General features: G+C 35.0%; 1 protein-coding gene across 2 annotated transcripts in view; it reads right to left on the reverse strand.

Annotated features, from left to right (window-relative positions):
* The window catches only part of PACRG (parkin coregulated), a 505,850-nt gene that overhangs the window by 226,578 nt on the left and 263,085 nt on the right, over window positions 1-16,187 (reverse strand). The gene's annotated exons all lie outside the window — the stretch shown is intronic.

A 16,187-nucleotide genomic window follows, 5' to 3' on the forward strand; every position in this document is an offset into this window, starting at 1 on the left:
GCATGACCTCTTGTCCAAATCTTTGCAATAGTATCAAGCACCGAAAGGAATAGGAACAAAATTTCCAGAACACAGAAAAGAGATGGCACTTTGGCAGCTGTTCACATGTAGATTTGCTCTAGCCTGGGTCCTCTACTATCTAGAGTATCCATGACCTGACTTTCTACCTGCAAGGTGACAGGAGTGATGATGATATCATGGATGGAAAGAGGCCAACAGACAGACTGTGGATATAACACACCTACAGAACAAAGGATGCAGTGTTCCCAGTAAGAGGTGCAAATTTCCCTGATTTTCATGTCCTTATGAAGGTACCCAGCTTCCAATTATCACGTTATAATTAAGTGAGGAGCCCACCAAGACCTCAGAGAAACCTTTTTACATTAGGAGGTTTTCATACCCTCCAGTTGTCTCCCAGCATTCTGGAGTTTCTAGCCATGTGCCTGCCTGGGCCTGGGTGTGAGTAACTGATAACAACCCAACCACATTTCTGAGTGCTTACTATAAGTCTGGGTGAATCAAATGTCCTACAATTCCCCAAGCAGGTGGTCTGTCTCCAGACTGCTCATGAACTACCCAGCCAACTAAGGAAGTAAGCACTCAGACTCGAATATTCATGCCCTTTGGGAAGTGGAGCTTGGAAAATGAATTCTAAATGGAGGTATATACAGATATGTTTTACTTTATATTCCTTAGATAGTTGTAAAAGTTGCTTTATTCATAGTAAAAGTTTATGAAGTATATATTTAATACCAACCTTCTCAAGGATTGTTGTGTATTTGAGAACATTTTAGAACATTATTTTGCACAATTAAAAAAATATTGTTACATCATTCATCTCCAAAAGTATTATACAATGTTGTTACCTATAATTTTACCTTGTAACTTAACTTCATAATAAAAGTGTCATCTGTACTATATTTTGACTTGTACTTTTGATATTTTGCTAAATTTTTAAGCCCATTGCCACAGTTTTATATATGTCTCTTATAAAGTAGAAAATCATTAGGTTTTGTACTTTAATATGATCTAAGACTTTGTATTTTAATATATTAAGCATTCACATTTATGGTTATGTCTATCTAACTTCTGTCATCTTATTTTTTTGGTCTCTGAATTTCATTTTTCATTTATTTTTTCCTTTCAACTTTGTATTTTTGTTATGTGGACTGTTTTATTTACATTTTTGTGTCTGATGATTTGAAAGATAAAGCCTGTTTAAATATTTTATTGGAGCTATCTCACAGTGTTCTCAAATATTTTAAAACATATTTGTCTTAGAGAGTAAGTTAAAAATCTCCTACTAAGATTACTGACATGCCAATTTTTCCTTGGAATTTTGTTGGTTTTTTTTTTTTTTTTGGTATGATTTGGGGTAACAATTCCAACATCAACAACAGCAACAATAAAAATGCTATGTTTATGATACCAGACACTATTGTAAATACTTATGTGTATTAGTTCACTTAATCCTCGTAACAGTTCTAAGAGGTCTAAGAGGTAGGTATTACTGGCATCCCAATTTTCAGTATAAGGAAACTGAGGCACAGAGAGGTTTAATAACTTGCCTAAGATTTGCAGCTAGTTAGTGCTAGAGCTGGGATCCAAACCCAAGCAGTCGGGCTGCAGGACATGATACTACTTATCAGGCTATGTTGTGAGGCATGTCAAGGTTCAGCATTATTGTAATCTCCTTGTGAACTGGTCCCTTTATCCTCCTGTCTTTATCCTCTTTATCATTATTAATGCAGTTTGTCTTAGCCTAATCTAATACTAATAATGCTATCACTGGTTTGTCTACTTTACCTTTCTCTATACCTTTACTTCCTTCCTCTGACATTATGTTTAAGAATATCTTTTCTAGGTGGGGTGCCAGAAGCAAAGCTGTGAGAAAGTTGGAGGGAGCGGGTACCCCTTCCACGGGCCATGTCTGGTTGTCACACTCTGGAGGGAGACTGTTGCTTACTGCAGTGCTGTGCGTAGGACAAGGAATATCCAAGATACCTGATCCCAGAGCTTTGCAAACAGTTTTACCATTTGGGCTGGGTCACTGGGACTGGAGGAGGAATTAGCTTGAAGCGTAGCCGTGTGGCTGACAGGGTCTTGGTGCTCCAGCCGGGTCTCAGGCCTAAGCCTCTGAGGTGGGAGAGCCGAGTTCAGGACATTGGACCACCAGAGACCTCCGGGCCACATGTAATATCAATCGGCGAGAGCTCTCCCAGAGATCTCTGTCTCAATGCTAAGACCCAGCTCCGCCCAAAGGCCAGCAGGCTCCAGTGCTGGATGCCCCATGCCAAAGAACCAGCAAGACAGGAACACAACCTGACCCAGTAGCAGTGAGGCTGCCTAAAATCATACTAAGTTCACAGACACCCCAAAACACCAACGGACGCAGCCCTGCCCACCAGAAAGACAAGATCCAGCCCCATCCACCAGAACACAGGCACCAGTCCCCTCCACCAGGAAGCCTACACAAGCCACTGAACCAACCTTACCCAATGGAGGCAGACACCAAAACCAATGAGAACTATGAACGTGTAGCCGGCGAAAAGGAGACCCCAAACACAGTAAGTTAAGCAAAATGGGAAGACAGAGAAACATGCAGCAGATGAAGGAGCAATGTAAAAACCCACCACACCAAACAAATGAAAAGGAAATAGGCAGTCTACCTGAAAAACAATTCAGAGTAATGATAGTAAAGATGATCCAAACTCTTAGAAATAGAATGGAGGAAATACAAGAAGCGTTTAACAAGGACGTAGTAGAACTAAAGAGCAAACAAACAATGATGAATAAAACAATAAATGAAATTAAAAATTCTATAGAAGGAATCAATAGCAGAATAACTGACACAGAAGAACAGATAAGTGACCTGGAAGATAAAATAGTGGAAATAACTACTGCAGAGCAGAATAATGAAAAGAATTGAGGACAGTCTCAGAGACCTCTGGGACAACATTAAACACACAAACATTCGAATTATAGGGGTCTCAGAAGAAGACGAGATGATAAAAGGGTCTGAGAAAATATTTGAAGAGATTATAGTTGAAAACTTCCCTAACATGGGAAAGGAAATAGTTAATCAAGTCCAAGAAGCACAGAGAGTCCCATACAGGATAAAACCAAGGAGAAACATGACAAGACACATATTAATCAAACTATCAGAAATTAAATACAAAGAAAAAATATTAAAAGCAGTAAGGGAAAAGCAACAAATAACATACAAGGAAATCCCCATAAGGTTAACAGCTGATCTTTCAGCAGAAACTCTGCAAGCTAGAAGGGAGTGGCAAGACATATTTAAAGTGATGAAAGGGAAAAACCTACAACCAAGATTCCTCTACCCAGCAAAGATCTGATTCAGATTCGACAGAGAAATTAAAACCTTTACAGATGAGCAAAAGCTAAGAGAATTCAGCACCACCAAACCGCTTTACAACAAATGCTAAAGGAACTTCTCTAAGCAGGAAACACAAGAGAAGGAAAACACCTACAATAACAAACCCAAAACAATTAAGAAAATGGTAATAGGAACATACATATCGATAACTACCTTTAATGTAAATGGATTAAATGCTCCAACCAAATGACACAGACTGGCTGAATGGACCCATATATATATATGCTGTCTACAAGAGACCCACTTCAGACCTAGGGACACATACAGGTTGAAAGTAAGAGGATGGAAAAAGATATTCCATGTAAATGGAAATCAAAAGAAAGCTGGAGTAGCAATTCTCATGTCAGACAAAATAGACTTTAAAATAAAGACTATTACAAGAGACAAAGAAGGACACTACATAATGATCAAGGGATCAATCCAAGAGGAAGATATAACAATTGTACATATTTATGCACCCAACATAGGAGCACCTCAATACATAAGGCAAATGCTAACACCCATAAAAGGGGAAATTGACAGTAACACAGTCATAGTAGGGGACTTTAACACCCCACTTTCAACAATGGACAGATCCTCCAAAATGAAAATAAATAAGGAAACATAAGCTTTAAATGACACATTAGACCAGATGGACCTAATTGGTATTTATAGGATATTCCATCCCAAAACCACAGAATACACTTTCTTCTCAAGTGCTCATGGAACACTCTCCAGGATAGATCATATCTTGGGTCACAAATCAAGTAAATTTAAGAAAATTGAAATCGTATCATGTATCTCTTCTGACCACAATGCTATGATACTAGATATCAATTACAAGAAAAAACTGTAAAAAATACAAACACATGGAGGCTAAAAAATACACTACTAAATAACCAAGAGATCACTGAAGAAATCAAAGAGGAAATGAAAAAATACCTAGAAAGAAATGACAATGAAAACTCAACTACACAAAACCTATGGGATGCAGCAAAAGCAGTTCTAAGAGGGAAATTTATATCAATAAAATCCTACCTCAAGAAACAAGAAAAATCTCGAATAAACAACCTAATCTTATACCTAAAGCAATTAGAGAAAGAAGAACAAAAAACCCCCAAGGTTAGAGGAAGGAAAGAAATCATAAAGATCAGATCAGAAGTAAATGAAAAAGAAATGAAGGAAATAATAGCCAAGATCAACAAAACTAAAAGCTGGTTCTTTGGAAGATAAACTAAATTGATAGACCACTAGCCAGACTCATCAAGAAAAAAAGGGAGAAGACTCAAATCAACAGAATTAGAAATGAAAAAGGGGAAGTAATAACTGACCCTGCAGAAATACAAAGGATTGTGAGAGATTACTACAAGCAACTATACACCAATAAAATGGACAACGTGGAAGAAATGGACAAATTCTTAAAAAAGCACAACTTCCAAGACTGAACCAGGAAGAAATAGAAAATATGAACAGACCAATCACAAGCACAGAAATTGAAACTGTGATTAAAAATCTCCCAACAAACAAAAGCCCAGGACCAGATGGCTTCTCAGGCGAATTCTATCAAACATTTAGAGAAGAGCTAACACCTACCTTCTCAAACTCTTCCAAAATATAGCAGAGGGAGGAACACTCCCAAACTCATTTTATGAGGCTACCATCACCCTGATACCAAAACCAGACAAAGATGTCACAAAAAAAGAAAACTACAAACCAGTATCACTGATGAACATAGATGCAAAAATCCTCAACAAAATGCTAGCAAACAGAATCCAACAGCACATTAAAAGGACCATACACCATGATCAAGTGGGGTTTATCTCAGGAATGCAAGGATTCTTCAGTATGTGTAAATCAATCAATGTGATACACCGTATTAACAGACTAAAGGATAAAAACCATATGATCACCTCAAGAGATGCAGAAAAAGCTTCCAACAAAATTCAACACCGATTTATGATACAAACTCTCCAGAAAGTAGGCATAGAGGGAACTTACCTCAACATAATAAAGGCCATATATTACAAACCAACAGCCAACATTGTTCTCAATGGTGAAAAACTGAAACCATTCCCTCTAAAATCAGGAGCAAGACATGGATGGCCACTCTCACCACTATTATTCAACATAGTTTTGGAAGTTTTAGCCACAGCAATCAGAGAAGACAAAGAAATAAAAGGAATCCAAATCAGAAAAGAAGAAGTAAAACTGTCACTGTTTGCAGATGACATGATACTATACATAGAGAATCCTAAACACGCTACCAGAAAACTACTAGAGCTAATCAATGAATTTGGTAAAGTAGCAGGATACAAAATTAATGCACAGAAATCTCTTGCATTCCTATACACTAATGATGAAAAACCTGAAAGAGAAATTAAGGAAACACTCCCATTTACCATTGCAACGAAAAGAATAAAATACCTAGGAATAAACCTACCTAAGGAGACAAAAGACCTATGTGCAGAAAACTGTAAGACACTGATGAAAGAAATTTAAGATGATACAAACAGATGGAGAGATATACCATGTTCTTGGATTGGAAGAATCAACATTGTGAAAATGACTATACTACCCAAAGCAATCTACAGATTCAATGCAATCCCTATCAAACTACCAATGGCATTTTTCACAGAACTAGAACAAAAAATTTCACAATTTGTATGGAAACACAAAAGACCCCTAACAGCCAAAGCAATTTTGAGAAAGAAAAACGGAGCTGGAGGAATTAGGCTCCTGGACTTCAGACTATACAACAAAGCTACAGTAATCAAGACAGTATGGTACTGGCACAAAAACAGAAATATAGATCAATGGAACAGTATGGAAAGCCCAGAGATAAACCCACACACATATGGTCACCTTATCTTTGATAAAGGAGGCAAGAATATACGGTGGAGAAAAGACAGCCCTTCAATAAGTGGTGCTGGAAAAACTGGACAGCTACTTGTAAAAGAATGAAATTAGAACACTCCCTAACACCCTACACAAAAATAAACTCAAAATGGATTAAAGGCCTAAATGTAAGGCCAGACACTATAAAACTCTTAGAGGAAAACACAGGCAGAACACTCTATGACATAAGTCACAGCAAGATCCTTTTTGACCCACCTCCTAGAGAAACGGAAATAAAAACAAAAATAAACAAATGGGACCTAATGAAACTTAAAAGCTTTTGCACAGCAAAGGAAACCATAAACAAGACGAAAAGACAACTCTCAGAATGGGGGAAAATATTTGCAAACGAAGCAACTGACAAAGGATTAATCTCCAAAATTTACAAGCAGCTCATGCAGCTCAATTTAAAAGAAACAAAAAACAGAATTCAAAAATTTGCCAAAAACCTCAATAGACATTTCTCCAAAGAAGATATACAGATGGCCTACAGACACATGAAAGAATGCTCAACGTCATTAATCATTAGAGAAATGCAAATCAAAACTACAATGAGATATCATCTCACACCGGTCAGAATGGCCATCATCAAAAAATCTAGAAACAATAAATGCTGGAGAGGGTGTGGAGAAAAGGGAACTCTCTTGCACTGTTGGTGGGAATGTAAAGTGATACAGTCACTATGCAGAACAGTATGGAGGTTCCTTAAAAAACTAAAAATAGAACTACCATACAACCCAGAAATCCCACTACTGGGCATATACCCTGAGAAAACCATAATTCAAAAAGAGTCATGTACCACAATGTTCATTGCAGCTCTATTTGCAATAGCCAGGACATGGAAGCAACCTAGGTGTCCATTGACAGATGAATGGATAAAGAAGTTGTGGCACATATATATAATGAAATATTACTCAGCCATAAAAAGAAACGAAATTGGGTTATTTGTAGTGAGGTGGATGGACCTAGAATCTGTCATACAGAGTGAAGTAAGTCAGAAAGAGAAAAACAAATACCGTATGCTCACACATATATATGGAATCTAAAAAGAAAAAAAAATTGTTTTGATGAACCTAGGGGCAGGACAGCAATAAAGACACAGATGTAGAGAATGGACTTGGGGACATGGGGAGAGGGGAGGGTAAACTGGGATGAAGTGAGAGAGTATCATTGACATATATACACTACCAAATGTAAAATAGATAGCTAGTGTGAAGCAGCAGCATAGCACAGGGAGATCAGCTCGGTGCTTTGTGACCACCTAGAGGGGTGGGATAGGGAGGGTGGGAAGGAGACGCAAGAGGGATGAGATATGGGGATATATGTATACATATAGCTTATTCACTTTGTTATACAGCAGAAACTAACACAGCAATGTAAAGCAATTATACTCCAATAAAGATGTTATAAAAATAAAAGAATATCTTTTCTAAGTAGCTTATAGTTGGATTTGTCTTTTCCTCTCACATTTTGTAATATGTCTTCAAACAACAAATATCAAGCATACATATGATTCTTAATTTCAAAAGTTTTGAAAAAGAAAGAAAAGCAATGGGAACAAGGATAAAGGAAAAGAAAAAAAGAGGGAGCATTTGAAAGACAGTAAAATTGAATGAAAGACTGAGTGAAAGAGACTGAGAAAGAAAAAGATTTTCTCTGTGTCTTTAACTCCTCCTAGCTCACTGACCACAGCAGTTCTTTCATAGCAGAAATTCTTGTAAGTTCTTCTTCTGACCTGCTTATCAATTATTTGGCATGTCTATTTCACTCAGATCTATTGTCTTAATAGAATAACAACTTGCCAGTATAGTTTGAGGTCAAAAACTTCTTTAAACACTGTAGACATTTCTCTACTTGCCACAGGGTGACTTTTTTGTACATAACTCTTTTCTGTTTCCATATCTTCTAAGGTTTCCTCTTTATTATTTTAATATTGTTTCAGTTGATGGATTTGGCTAGAGCTGGGGAAACATTCTCACATTCCATTTACAATCAGGAGCTTTGTCTGTATTTGTTTTGTTGTGTTTTGTTTTTAATGATATATCTGACATGATATATCTGACTTCTCCTTAATGTATTTTTCTTTTTATCTGAAGATCTCCTCCTAGCTACCACACCATTTTCACATTGTTGTCCACAATAAAGGTATCAATGCTTCTTTACTCCCATCTCTCTTCAACCTGGGAGGCCCTGGTGGGACATTAGTCAGGAGCCACAGCAGGTCGGGACCTGAGCGTATGGAGAAAGGAAATAGGAAGGAAAAAATAGAAACAGGTAGATTAATTAAGAGACTGTTGTAGTAATCCAGGTAAAGAAAATTGGTGGCTTAGGGTAAGCTGGTAGTAAGCAAAATGGTGGAAAAGTGAATGAAATAAGGACTTGTTTGGAGATAGAATCTATCAGACTGCTGATGGATTGAATGCAGAATTTGAAGGAAGGAAATCAAGGATGAACTCCAGTGATGAGGGTGTGGTGTCAAGAAGCCCAGTGAGAACAGTTTCACAAGGTCAATTACGTCATGTTAATGAGAGCTGAAAAGGGACCAAAGGATTGAACAAAACGGAGGTCACTGGGAACGTGGGTTGTTCCCTTCACTGCACCTGTCCTTCTGCAGCATTGTTCCCTGGAGACACTGGTGCCTTTTGTTCCCCAGACAGCGGTGCATCACTCATTCCTCCTTAGAGACTTTCTTTGAATGCACTCCTCCCTTTCTCTCCGGACCTCTCAGTTGCTGGCAACTCCTTTCATCTACATTTCAGTTCAGTGAGGCCCTCTTACCACTGCCTACTGCCCTGTTTGATTTCTTTGTGGTCCTTATCATTTATTCATTGCAGTTTCTTAAGTTCTGTTGTTCAGGGAGCTTGTCATTGCCTAGAGGGTGTTTGGCACATAATAGGTGAATACTCAATAAGCATGTGTTTGAATTTTAATTCTGACCTTTTGAATCTGTCCGCCGAGTTAACTCTGAGAAGCATACTCAGCTAAGGAACAATGGCCAGAAGACGAATGGCCATATCTAGAGCTGAGGGCAAGGACCATGGCAGAGTGCACAGAGGGCTGGTCCTGAACACTGACCCTGTAGCATGAAGAAGCACGTACATTTCTATAAACTTAGGTATCCTACAAATAAAATGCCACGTTTTCTCTATTAAGATTGCAGTAATTATTCACATTTCAGGAATTTTGTGAGTATTTTAACAGACAATCAGGATGGGCTTCTTGGTGCTTCTATTTACCCTCATTTCACTAGAAATCATTTAGTGTTTAATTTGCTATTCTGTTTACCTTTAAAACTTTAGAAGGAAAAGTTTCTGTTTTTCGTAGTATCATCAAAAACAAACATATTAATGTACATCTATAATTAATATATTGGAATAATACAAGATCGTCTTTCTAAAGTATCTAGATGTTGAGAATAATTCAAGATTAAAACCAAAATTTAAACTAGAGATAAATTAGGAGATCCCTTATTTATCTTTGTGTGTGTATTTGTCAGATGGTGACTACTATCCCTTACAGGTCTTCTAAATTGCTGGCTTCATTTATTCATTTAAACTTACAAAAGATAATTTTTACTGTTTATTTAGCAATAAACATTTTTCAGTTATGTAAATTATTTTTCTTCTAAGATAATTTCTTAGTAACAAATATTATACTTTATATTTCTTTACTATTACTGTAAAAATAGCAGGTTTCAAACTTTTATAAAATTTGGGGATCTTTCTTCAAAGTTTATGCAAGAATTCCAGAATTAAAAGAAAACTGTATGAAGTGAGACAAAGAAAAAGGGCTGTTTTAAACATATCAGATAAAATTTCATGGTAAAATGCTGATTGATGACAGCTTGGATATTAACTCCAGAAACATCAAGCATTTTACTCACAGAATCTCTCTCTTTTAAATTTATGTTTTATAACTTTTTAAAGATCACATAGTACCTACAAGTTGATCTTTAAATCTTACAGTGACCTTTGGCCAAAAGCAATACAATTCTAACTTCACCTGTCCTATCAGATATGCCTTTTTATCCCCATAACAAATGTGCCAGGTAGTAACGCTGCACTAAGAGGTCAGAAGAACAATGAGGTTATGATTTTCATTAAAAAACTCAAATCGGAAACTTACTCTTACACTTTCCATATCCTTGCTTCAATTAGCAAATGGAATGTCATTTACAATATCTGTTATTACGAGTCCTGCAGTAATAACCAAGAATCTTGCTTAGAATCACAAAAATCTGAAAAAGTGTACTTATCTATTAACATACTATGACCTCATTTAGCCTTATTATGACATTTCTAAAATAAAGTTTTAACTTACTCTTTTCAATCCTTCAGGCAGCTGTTGAACTATTGCAAGAGGTCTTACAAGTTATATAGGCATTAAGCATGTTTGCAGATGATATATATATAACATTTCAAACATAGATGCACTTTTCTTTTTCAAATGTGTGGATGTGTTTGTGATGAGTAACTGAAAATAATTTATGTCGTTTTACATTCTCTCAATGATACCGAATATATAACTAATATCCTATAATAGTACATGATGCAAAAAGTAAGAATTTTTAACATGAAAAATGTTCTTTGGTGTCAAAAAGGAGATTTCTTGCGGGATGGCAGACAAGGATAATGTGGTTCCTTAAACTGCTATAAAGTCTAATAAACATCAAAATGTGTTAAATTCAAAGTTGAGGTCAGGAAATCCTCAGATGCTAGAGAAAAAGACAAAAACAAGAGTCACAGAGGTGATGCCGCATGACCCTAGGTTGTATCAGACACAGACCAGATCAGAAGACTGGAAATGAGCTTTTAAAGTCTCAGGAGTTCAGGAAAACAGGGTGCTTGGCAAGAAAAGGGGGTTAAGCTGAAACTCCTGCACCCAACAGGACCCTTGAAGGGTTGTCCCACTTGTGAAAAGAGGACCAGAAACTCTCTTCCCATGAGTTTGTGGAAATAGAAAGAGAGCTTAATGTTTGACAAAGCTCTTGATGGGAAAAACTTCATCTGAGAAACAGAAACCCAAAGGAATTAAGGAATTAATCAAGGAAGTCAAGGAATTAAGAAAAAAAAATTGTTTTCTGACCACTGAAAGGAAACTTCTGGGACCCAGATAAAAGCAAATACAAAAATGTTAATACTTGCATAACAGAAAATATATAGTATCATTAACCTTAAAATCCAATAGTTGTTTGGAGAATAGATTGGCCGCAAATGAAAAGAGAAGAGGGGTCTGGATCACAGAACTGAGGGACCAACAAAGAGTCAGCACAGGGAGATAAGGCAATGGAAAAGATGCAGATAAGTCCGAACCTGAGATGCTCCCACACTTGACTCATGGGAGTTCCAGAGAGGACAGAGTAGGGAGAAAGGAGGATTTGGAGAAATAATGGTTGAGACTCTTTCAAAATTGAATAAAGATGTAAATTTTCAGATTGAAGATGCATATCTAGATACCTTTTTGATAGAAAAACTAAAAAACTCCAAAGTCAAGGAAAAGATTTCAAAGCAACTAGAAACAAAAGGCAGATTACATATAAAGGATCAAAATTAGACTGAAATTACATTTCTCATTAATAAAATAGAGGCCAGAAGACAGGGTAAGAATCTTTCAATGTGCTGAAAGAACAGTAATTGTTAATCTTCAATACAATACTCAGCTAAATCACCATTCAAAAATAAAGACAAATTAAATGTATTTGACCAAGACACAAGACTGAGAGGTTTTTTGTTTGTTTGTTTGTTTGTTTTAACCCAAGGATCATCATCCTAACCAAAGGATAAAATTTACTAAAAAGTGGAATGAACACAGGACAAAGAAGTGAGACCGAAGAGATAATAGTATACAAATTGTCAAACAAATTGATAAGACCAAATAAGCATTGACTATAAAAAATGTAAAAATTATTAATGACAGTGACTTAAAAGTGAATCTGTAGATACTAGGAAGGAAAAGTACAGAAGATGAGAGAAAAGTGATCTGAGTCAAAGTAAGGTCCTTGTATTGATAGGGATGAGGATAAAATTATTAACTTTAGACTTAATTAAGCATATTAAATTGCAAAGATACACACTGAAAGAATAGAAGTAAAATTCACTTTCAAGAGCATAGAATGTAGTAGAGGGAATAAATAAAGCTCTAGCAACCTTACAGAAGGCTGACTAAACATCCCACCCACCTCCAGCAGAAAACAGGGAGAGAAGAAAATACATAGGATGAATCCAAATATATAAGTAATCATAGTAAGTGTAAATGGATTAAATTCTCTTGTTAAAAGATTCTCAAAAGAGGGGAAATATACTTTAGTTATAAATTTGTTTATAAGAGGCACATTCAAACTATAATGTCAGAGAAAGATGGAAAATAAAGGTATGGTAAAAAATGATAATAAGTGTGATGTAGGATAAATTCCTGGAAGAGAAATTGCTTTATCAAAGGGGGGATATATATATATATCCCTGATATATATATATATATATATATATATATATATATATATATATATATATATATATATATGCAGTATATATGTATTTGCAATTTTGATAGATCTTGCCAAGTGGTGTTTCACAGAGTTGATACTAAGTTATATTCCCATCAGCAAAATATGAAAGTACCTGTTCCTTCATTGCCTATCCAAAGAGAATGCTAACAAAGTTTGATATTTGACAGTATTACAGGTAAAATGGTATTTCCCTGTTATTTTAACTTGTATTTCTCTTACCATGAGAATAATCACATTTTAAAGATATTTTTGAAAGTCATTTTTATATCCTTTTCTGTGAATTGTATTTTCATATCCTTTGCCTTTTTTTTTTTTTTTTTTTTTTACTGTGGTATTGACTTTTTTTTTAGGAGCGCTTTTATATTACGGGGATTCATCTTTTGTGTGTGATAGGAGTTTCAATTTTTTCTTTTGTCATGCAGATTTTTTGTTTTAGAATTTATTAGTTTTTTATGGATTCTGAAGTTTGAGTCATCATTAGAAAAGTTTTCCTCCATTTTGTAGCAGAAAGAATAGAAACAATTAGAAAAGACAATTTATAATTGTTTAGTACTTTTATGATTTCTTTTCTTTACATTTAAATCAATCCATTTGTAACTTTTCTTGGTGTAGGTGTGAAGTATGCTTCCAATGGCAACTTTTTCCCAAATGGCTACTCAGTTGTTCCAATGTATTTATTTAATAGTCTTCTACTGGTTAGAAGTTTCACTTTATCAGAAAGCCTTACTTCTTGACTTTCTATTCTATTACGTTGGCCTTTCTCATTCATGAACCAGTACTATTTTAACTATCACAACTGTTTAATAGATTTTAATATCTTGTAGGCTAGTCCCCCTATTATTACCTTTTCTATTCTGTTCTATTATCATAATTTGTTTACTTTTCAATATGAAATTTAGGCATAAATTTTAGACATAATGTTTACTTAATGGATCTATATAAAAACTTGCATTCAATAATTAGATAAAACACATTCTTTACAAGCATACATGAGAGAGTTTAGAAAACTAAATGAATGCTAAGCCACAAAGTAAGTCACAAGAAATTCCAAAATACCTTTGTTATATGTAAAATTTTTTGAAGAAAATTAAATAAAATAACAAATCATTAGCTAAAAGATAGCCAAACTTTAACCTCCATACATTTGGAAACTTAAAAACATTTTAAATTACTCATAGATCAAAGAGAAAATCCTTATAGAAATAATAACGTGTTAAGAATTGAATCACAGTGAAATCACTTAACCTGAAAGAATAGAAAAATGCCCATTTATACAGACTCTTTTGAGAATAGAGAAAAGAGGAAAACTACACAGCTCACTATATGAGGCCAGCATAACCTTGCCACTAAAATCAGATAACTACAGTCCAATCTCACCAAATCAAAATAAAATAACAGGCAAATTGAATTCAATAGCATGTTAAAAATTATGGCCAAATTAGCTGTATTGCAGAAATATCAGAATATTTCAACATCATGTTTAAATTTTTAAAGGATGAAAAATTAGATCATCTCAATAGATGCAGATAAAGCATTTGATGAAATCATTCATTAAAAAATGAAAATGCTAAGGAAAAACCTACAGCAAATATCATACTTTATGGTGAAACTTCAGGAACATTCCCATTAAGGAAAAATCCATAGAAATCCATAGAAAAGAGACAAGAAGATTGTTATCATCATTTCTATTCAACATTGTATTGGAGCTTCTAGCTAATGAAGAAAATAAGATACATACAAAGATTGGGGGGGGGGAAACTCTTGTTATTTGAGGATGTTATGGCTATATAGTATACCGAGAGAATCTATAAGCAAGTTTAATTAGTAAGAGAGTTCAGAAAAATTGCTGCATAAAAGATCAACACACTAAAAATAGTAGCATCCCTATATGCCATTAAAAATTATTTAGAAAATATATATTTTTTAATGTCCACAGTAGTAAGAAATGAAGCAAACAAACCCTTCAAGGTAGCTAGTAATAAAACTAACAGTCAATATGCAAGATTATTGACAAGTATAAATGGAAAGCAAGAACAGTCTTCTATGAACAGATGAATATATTGACTATAATCATGGATGGGCAGACTGAAACTTATAAACTTGGTGATTTTGTCCAAATTAATCTACAAATTCAACTTAAACTCAAGGCAGCTTCTTCATTCTTAAGGAGAGAAGCGAAAGATTTGAGAGGCTCAGTGACCTGTTGGGACCACTTTCCAAGCAGTGACAGAGTGAGAATCCAAACCCAGTGTTTCTTTCCATTGACCTGTTCACCTTTTATTCACTATCTTGATGGCTTGCTGTTTTACTACAAATACTGAAGGCTTTGTCTAGCTGGAAGATATTAATTACTGAGTAACAAATCTGGACTTGGGAATGGAGAATCAAATTATTTTATGGAATAACCTTATTTCAAGTTTCTGTCAGAAGTGCTAACAAGACAGCTAAAGGTCAGTTGTAAGCAGATCTCGAATTTATGCACACTTAACCTTTATTACTCAGGAATTGTGTGTTCCTAACTGCAGCAGTCAATGAGTGATGCTCTCAAGTGTAATAAATAAAAAAGAAATAATTCCCAGTTAAAGGAATCTCCTAAAACTTTTAAAATAGCTTTTTTTTTTTTTTTTTTTACATCGGGAAGGTGGATGAAAAGGAGCAAAACATGTATTAAAATACATCTTTGAAGTTTCTCTTTCATTTACCACATTTCTGTATAATGCTAAAACTAGTATAATTTTGTCAGGGGTAGAGAGGGGATAATTATATTTTGGGATAACTGATGTTCATTAAATAGAAGAGCAAGAAATATATGATAGGCCTAGAAAGTTCTAGCATTGTTTTAGGAATTGAGACAGAGTTAGAAACAGATTATTTGTGGCTTTTACCATTGGTGTCAATTGCAAAGCATGGCATTATTTTACAAAAACTCTCTATGAATTAGATAATTTACTGTGAACTTCAATACACTCAACCAAATAAATAGAATTAAAGAGGTTTGGAAAGGATTGATTTAGGTGAAGTTAATGCCGTGAAGCAATTTTAAGAAGAAATTACTGTGGTAGCACTATTCACTGTCTCTTACATCAGCATATAATTTTGCTATATATATATTTTGCAGGGATTAGCTACAAATTTATTAAAGTTCTTTATTCTCAGGAGTTCTTATATTTCTCAAATTTTACCCCCCCCCCAAAAAGACAAAGCAAAAAACATGCTTAATCACTGAACTAGTTATAGTGTTGTGTTGAATGTTGGAGTGATGGAGTTAGTGAATAGGAAAAGAAAATGAAAGTGTGTTCAGAGAAATATGACTTATTTCCTTATTTCCTTGGATTCATATTTTACCATTAACAGTTTGTTGAAAAAGTAAATTAATGACACACTCCCTTTATGGAGAGCAGTCTGAGA

Source organism: Balaenoptera borealis (assembly GCF_965194805.1).
Source record: "Balaenoptera borealis genome assembly, chromosome: 9".
NCBI lineage: Eukaryota > Metazoa > Chordata > Mammalia > Artiodactyla > Balaenopteridae > Balaenoptera > Balaenoptera borealis.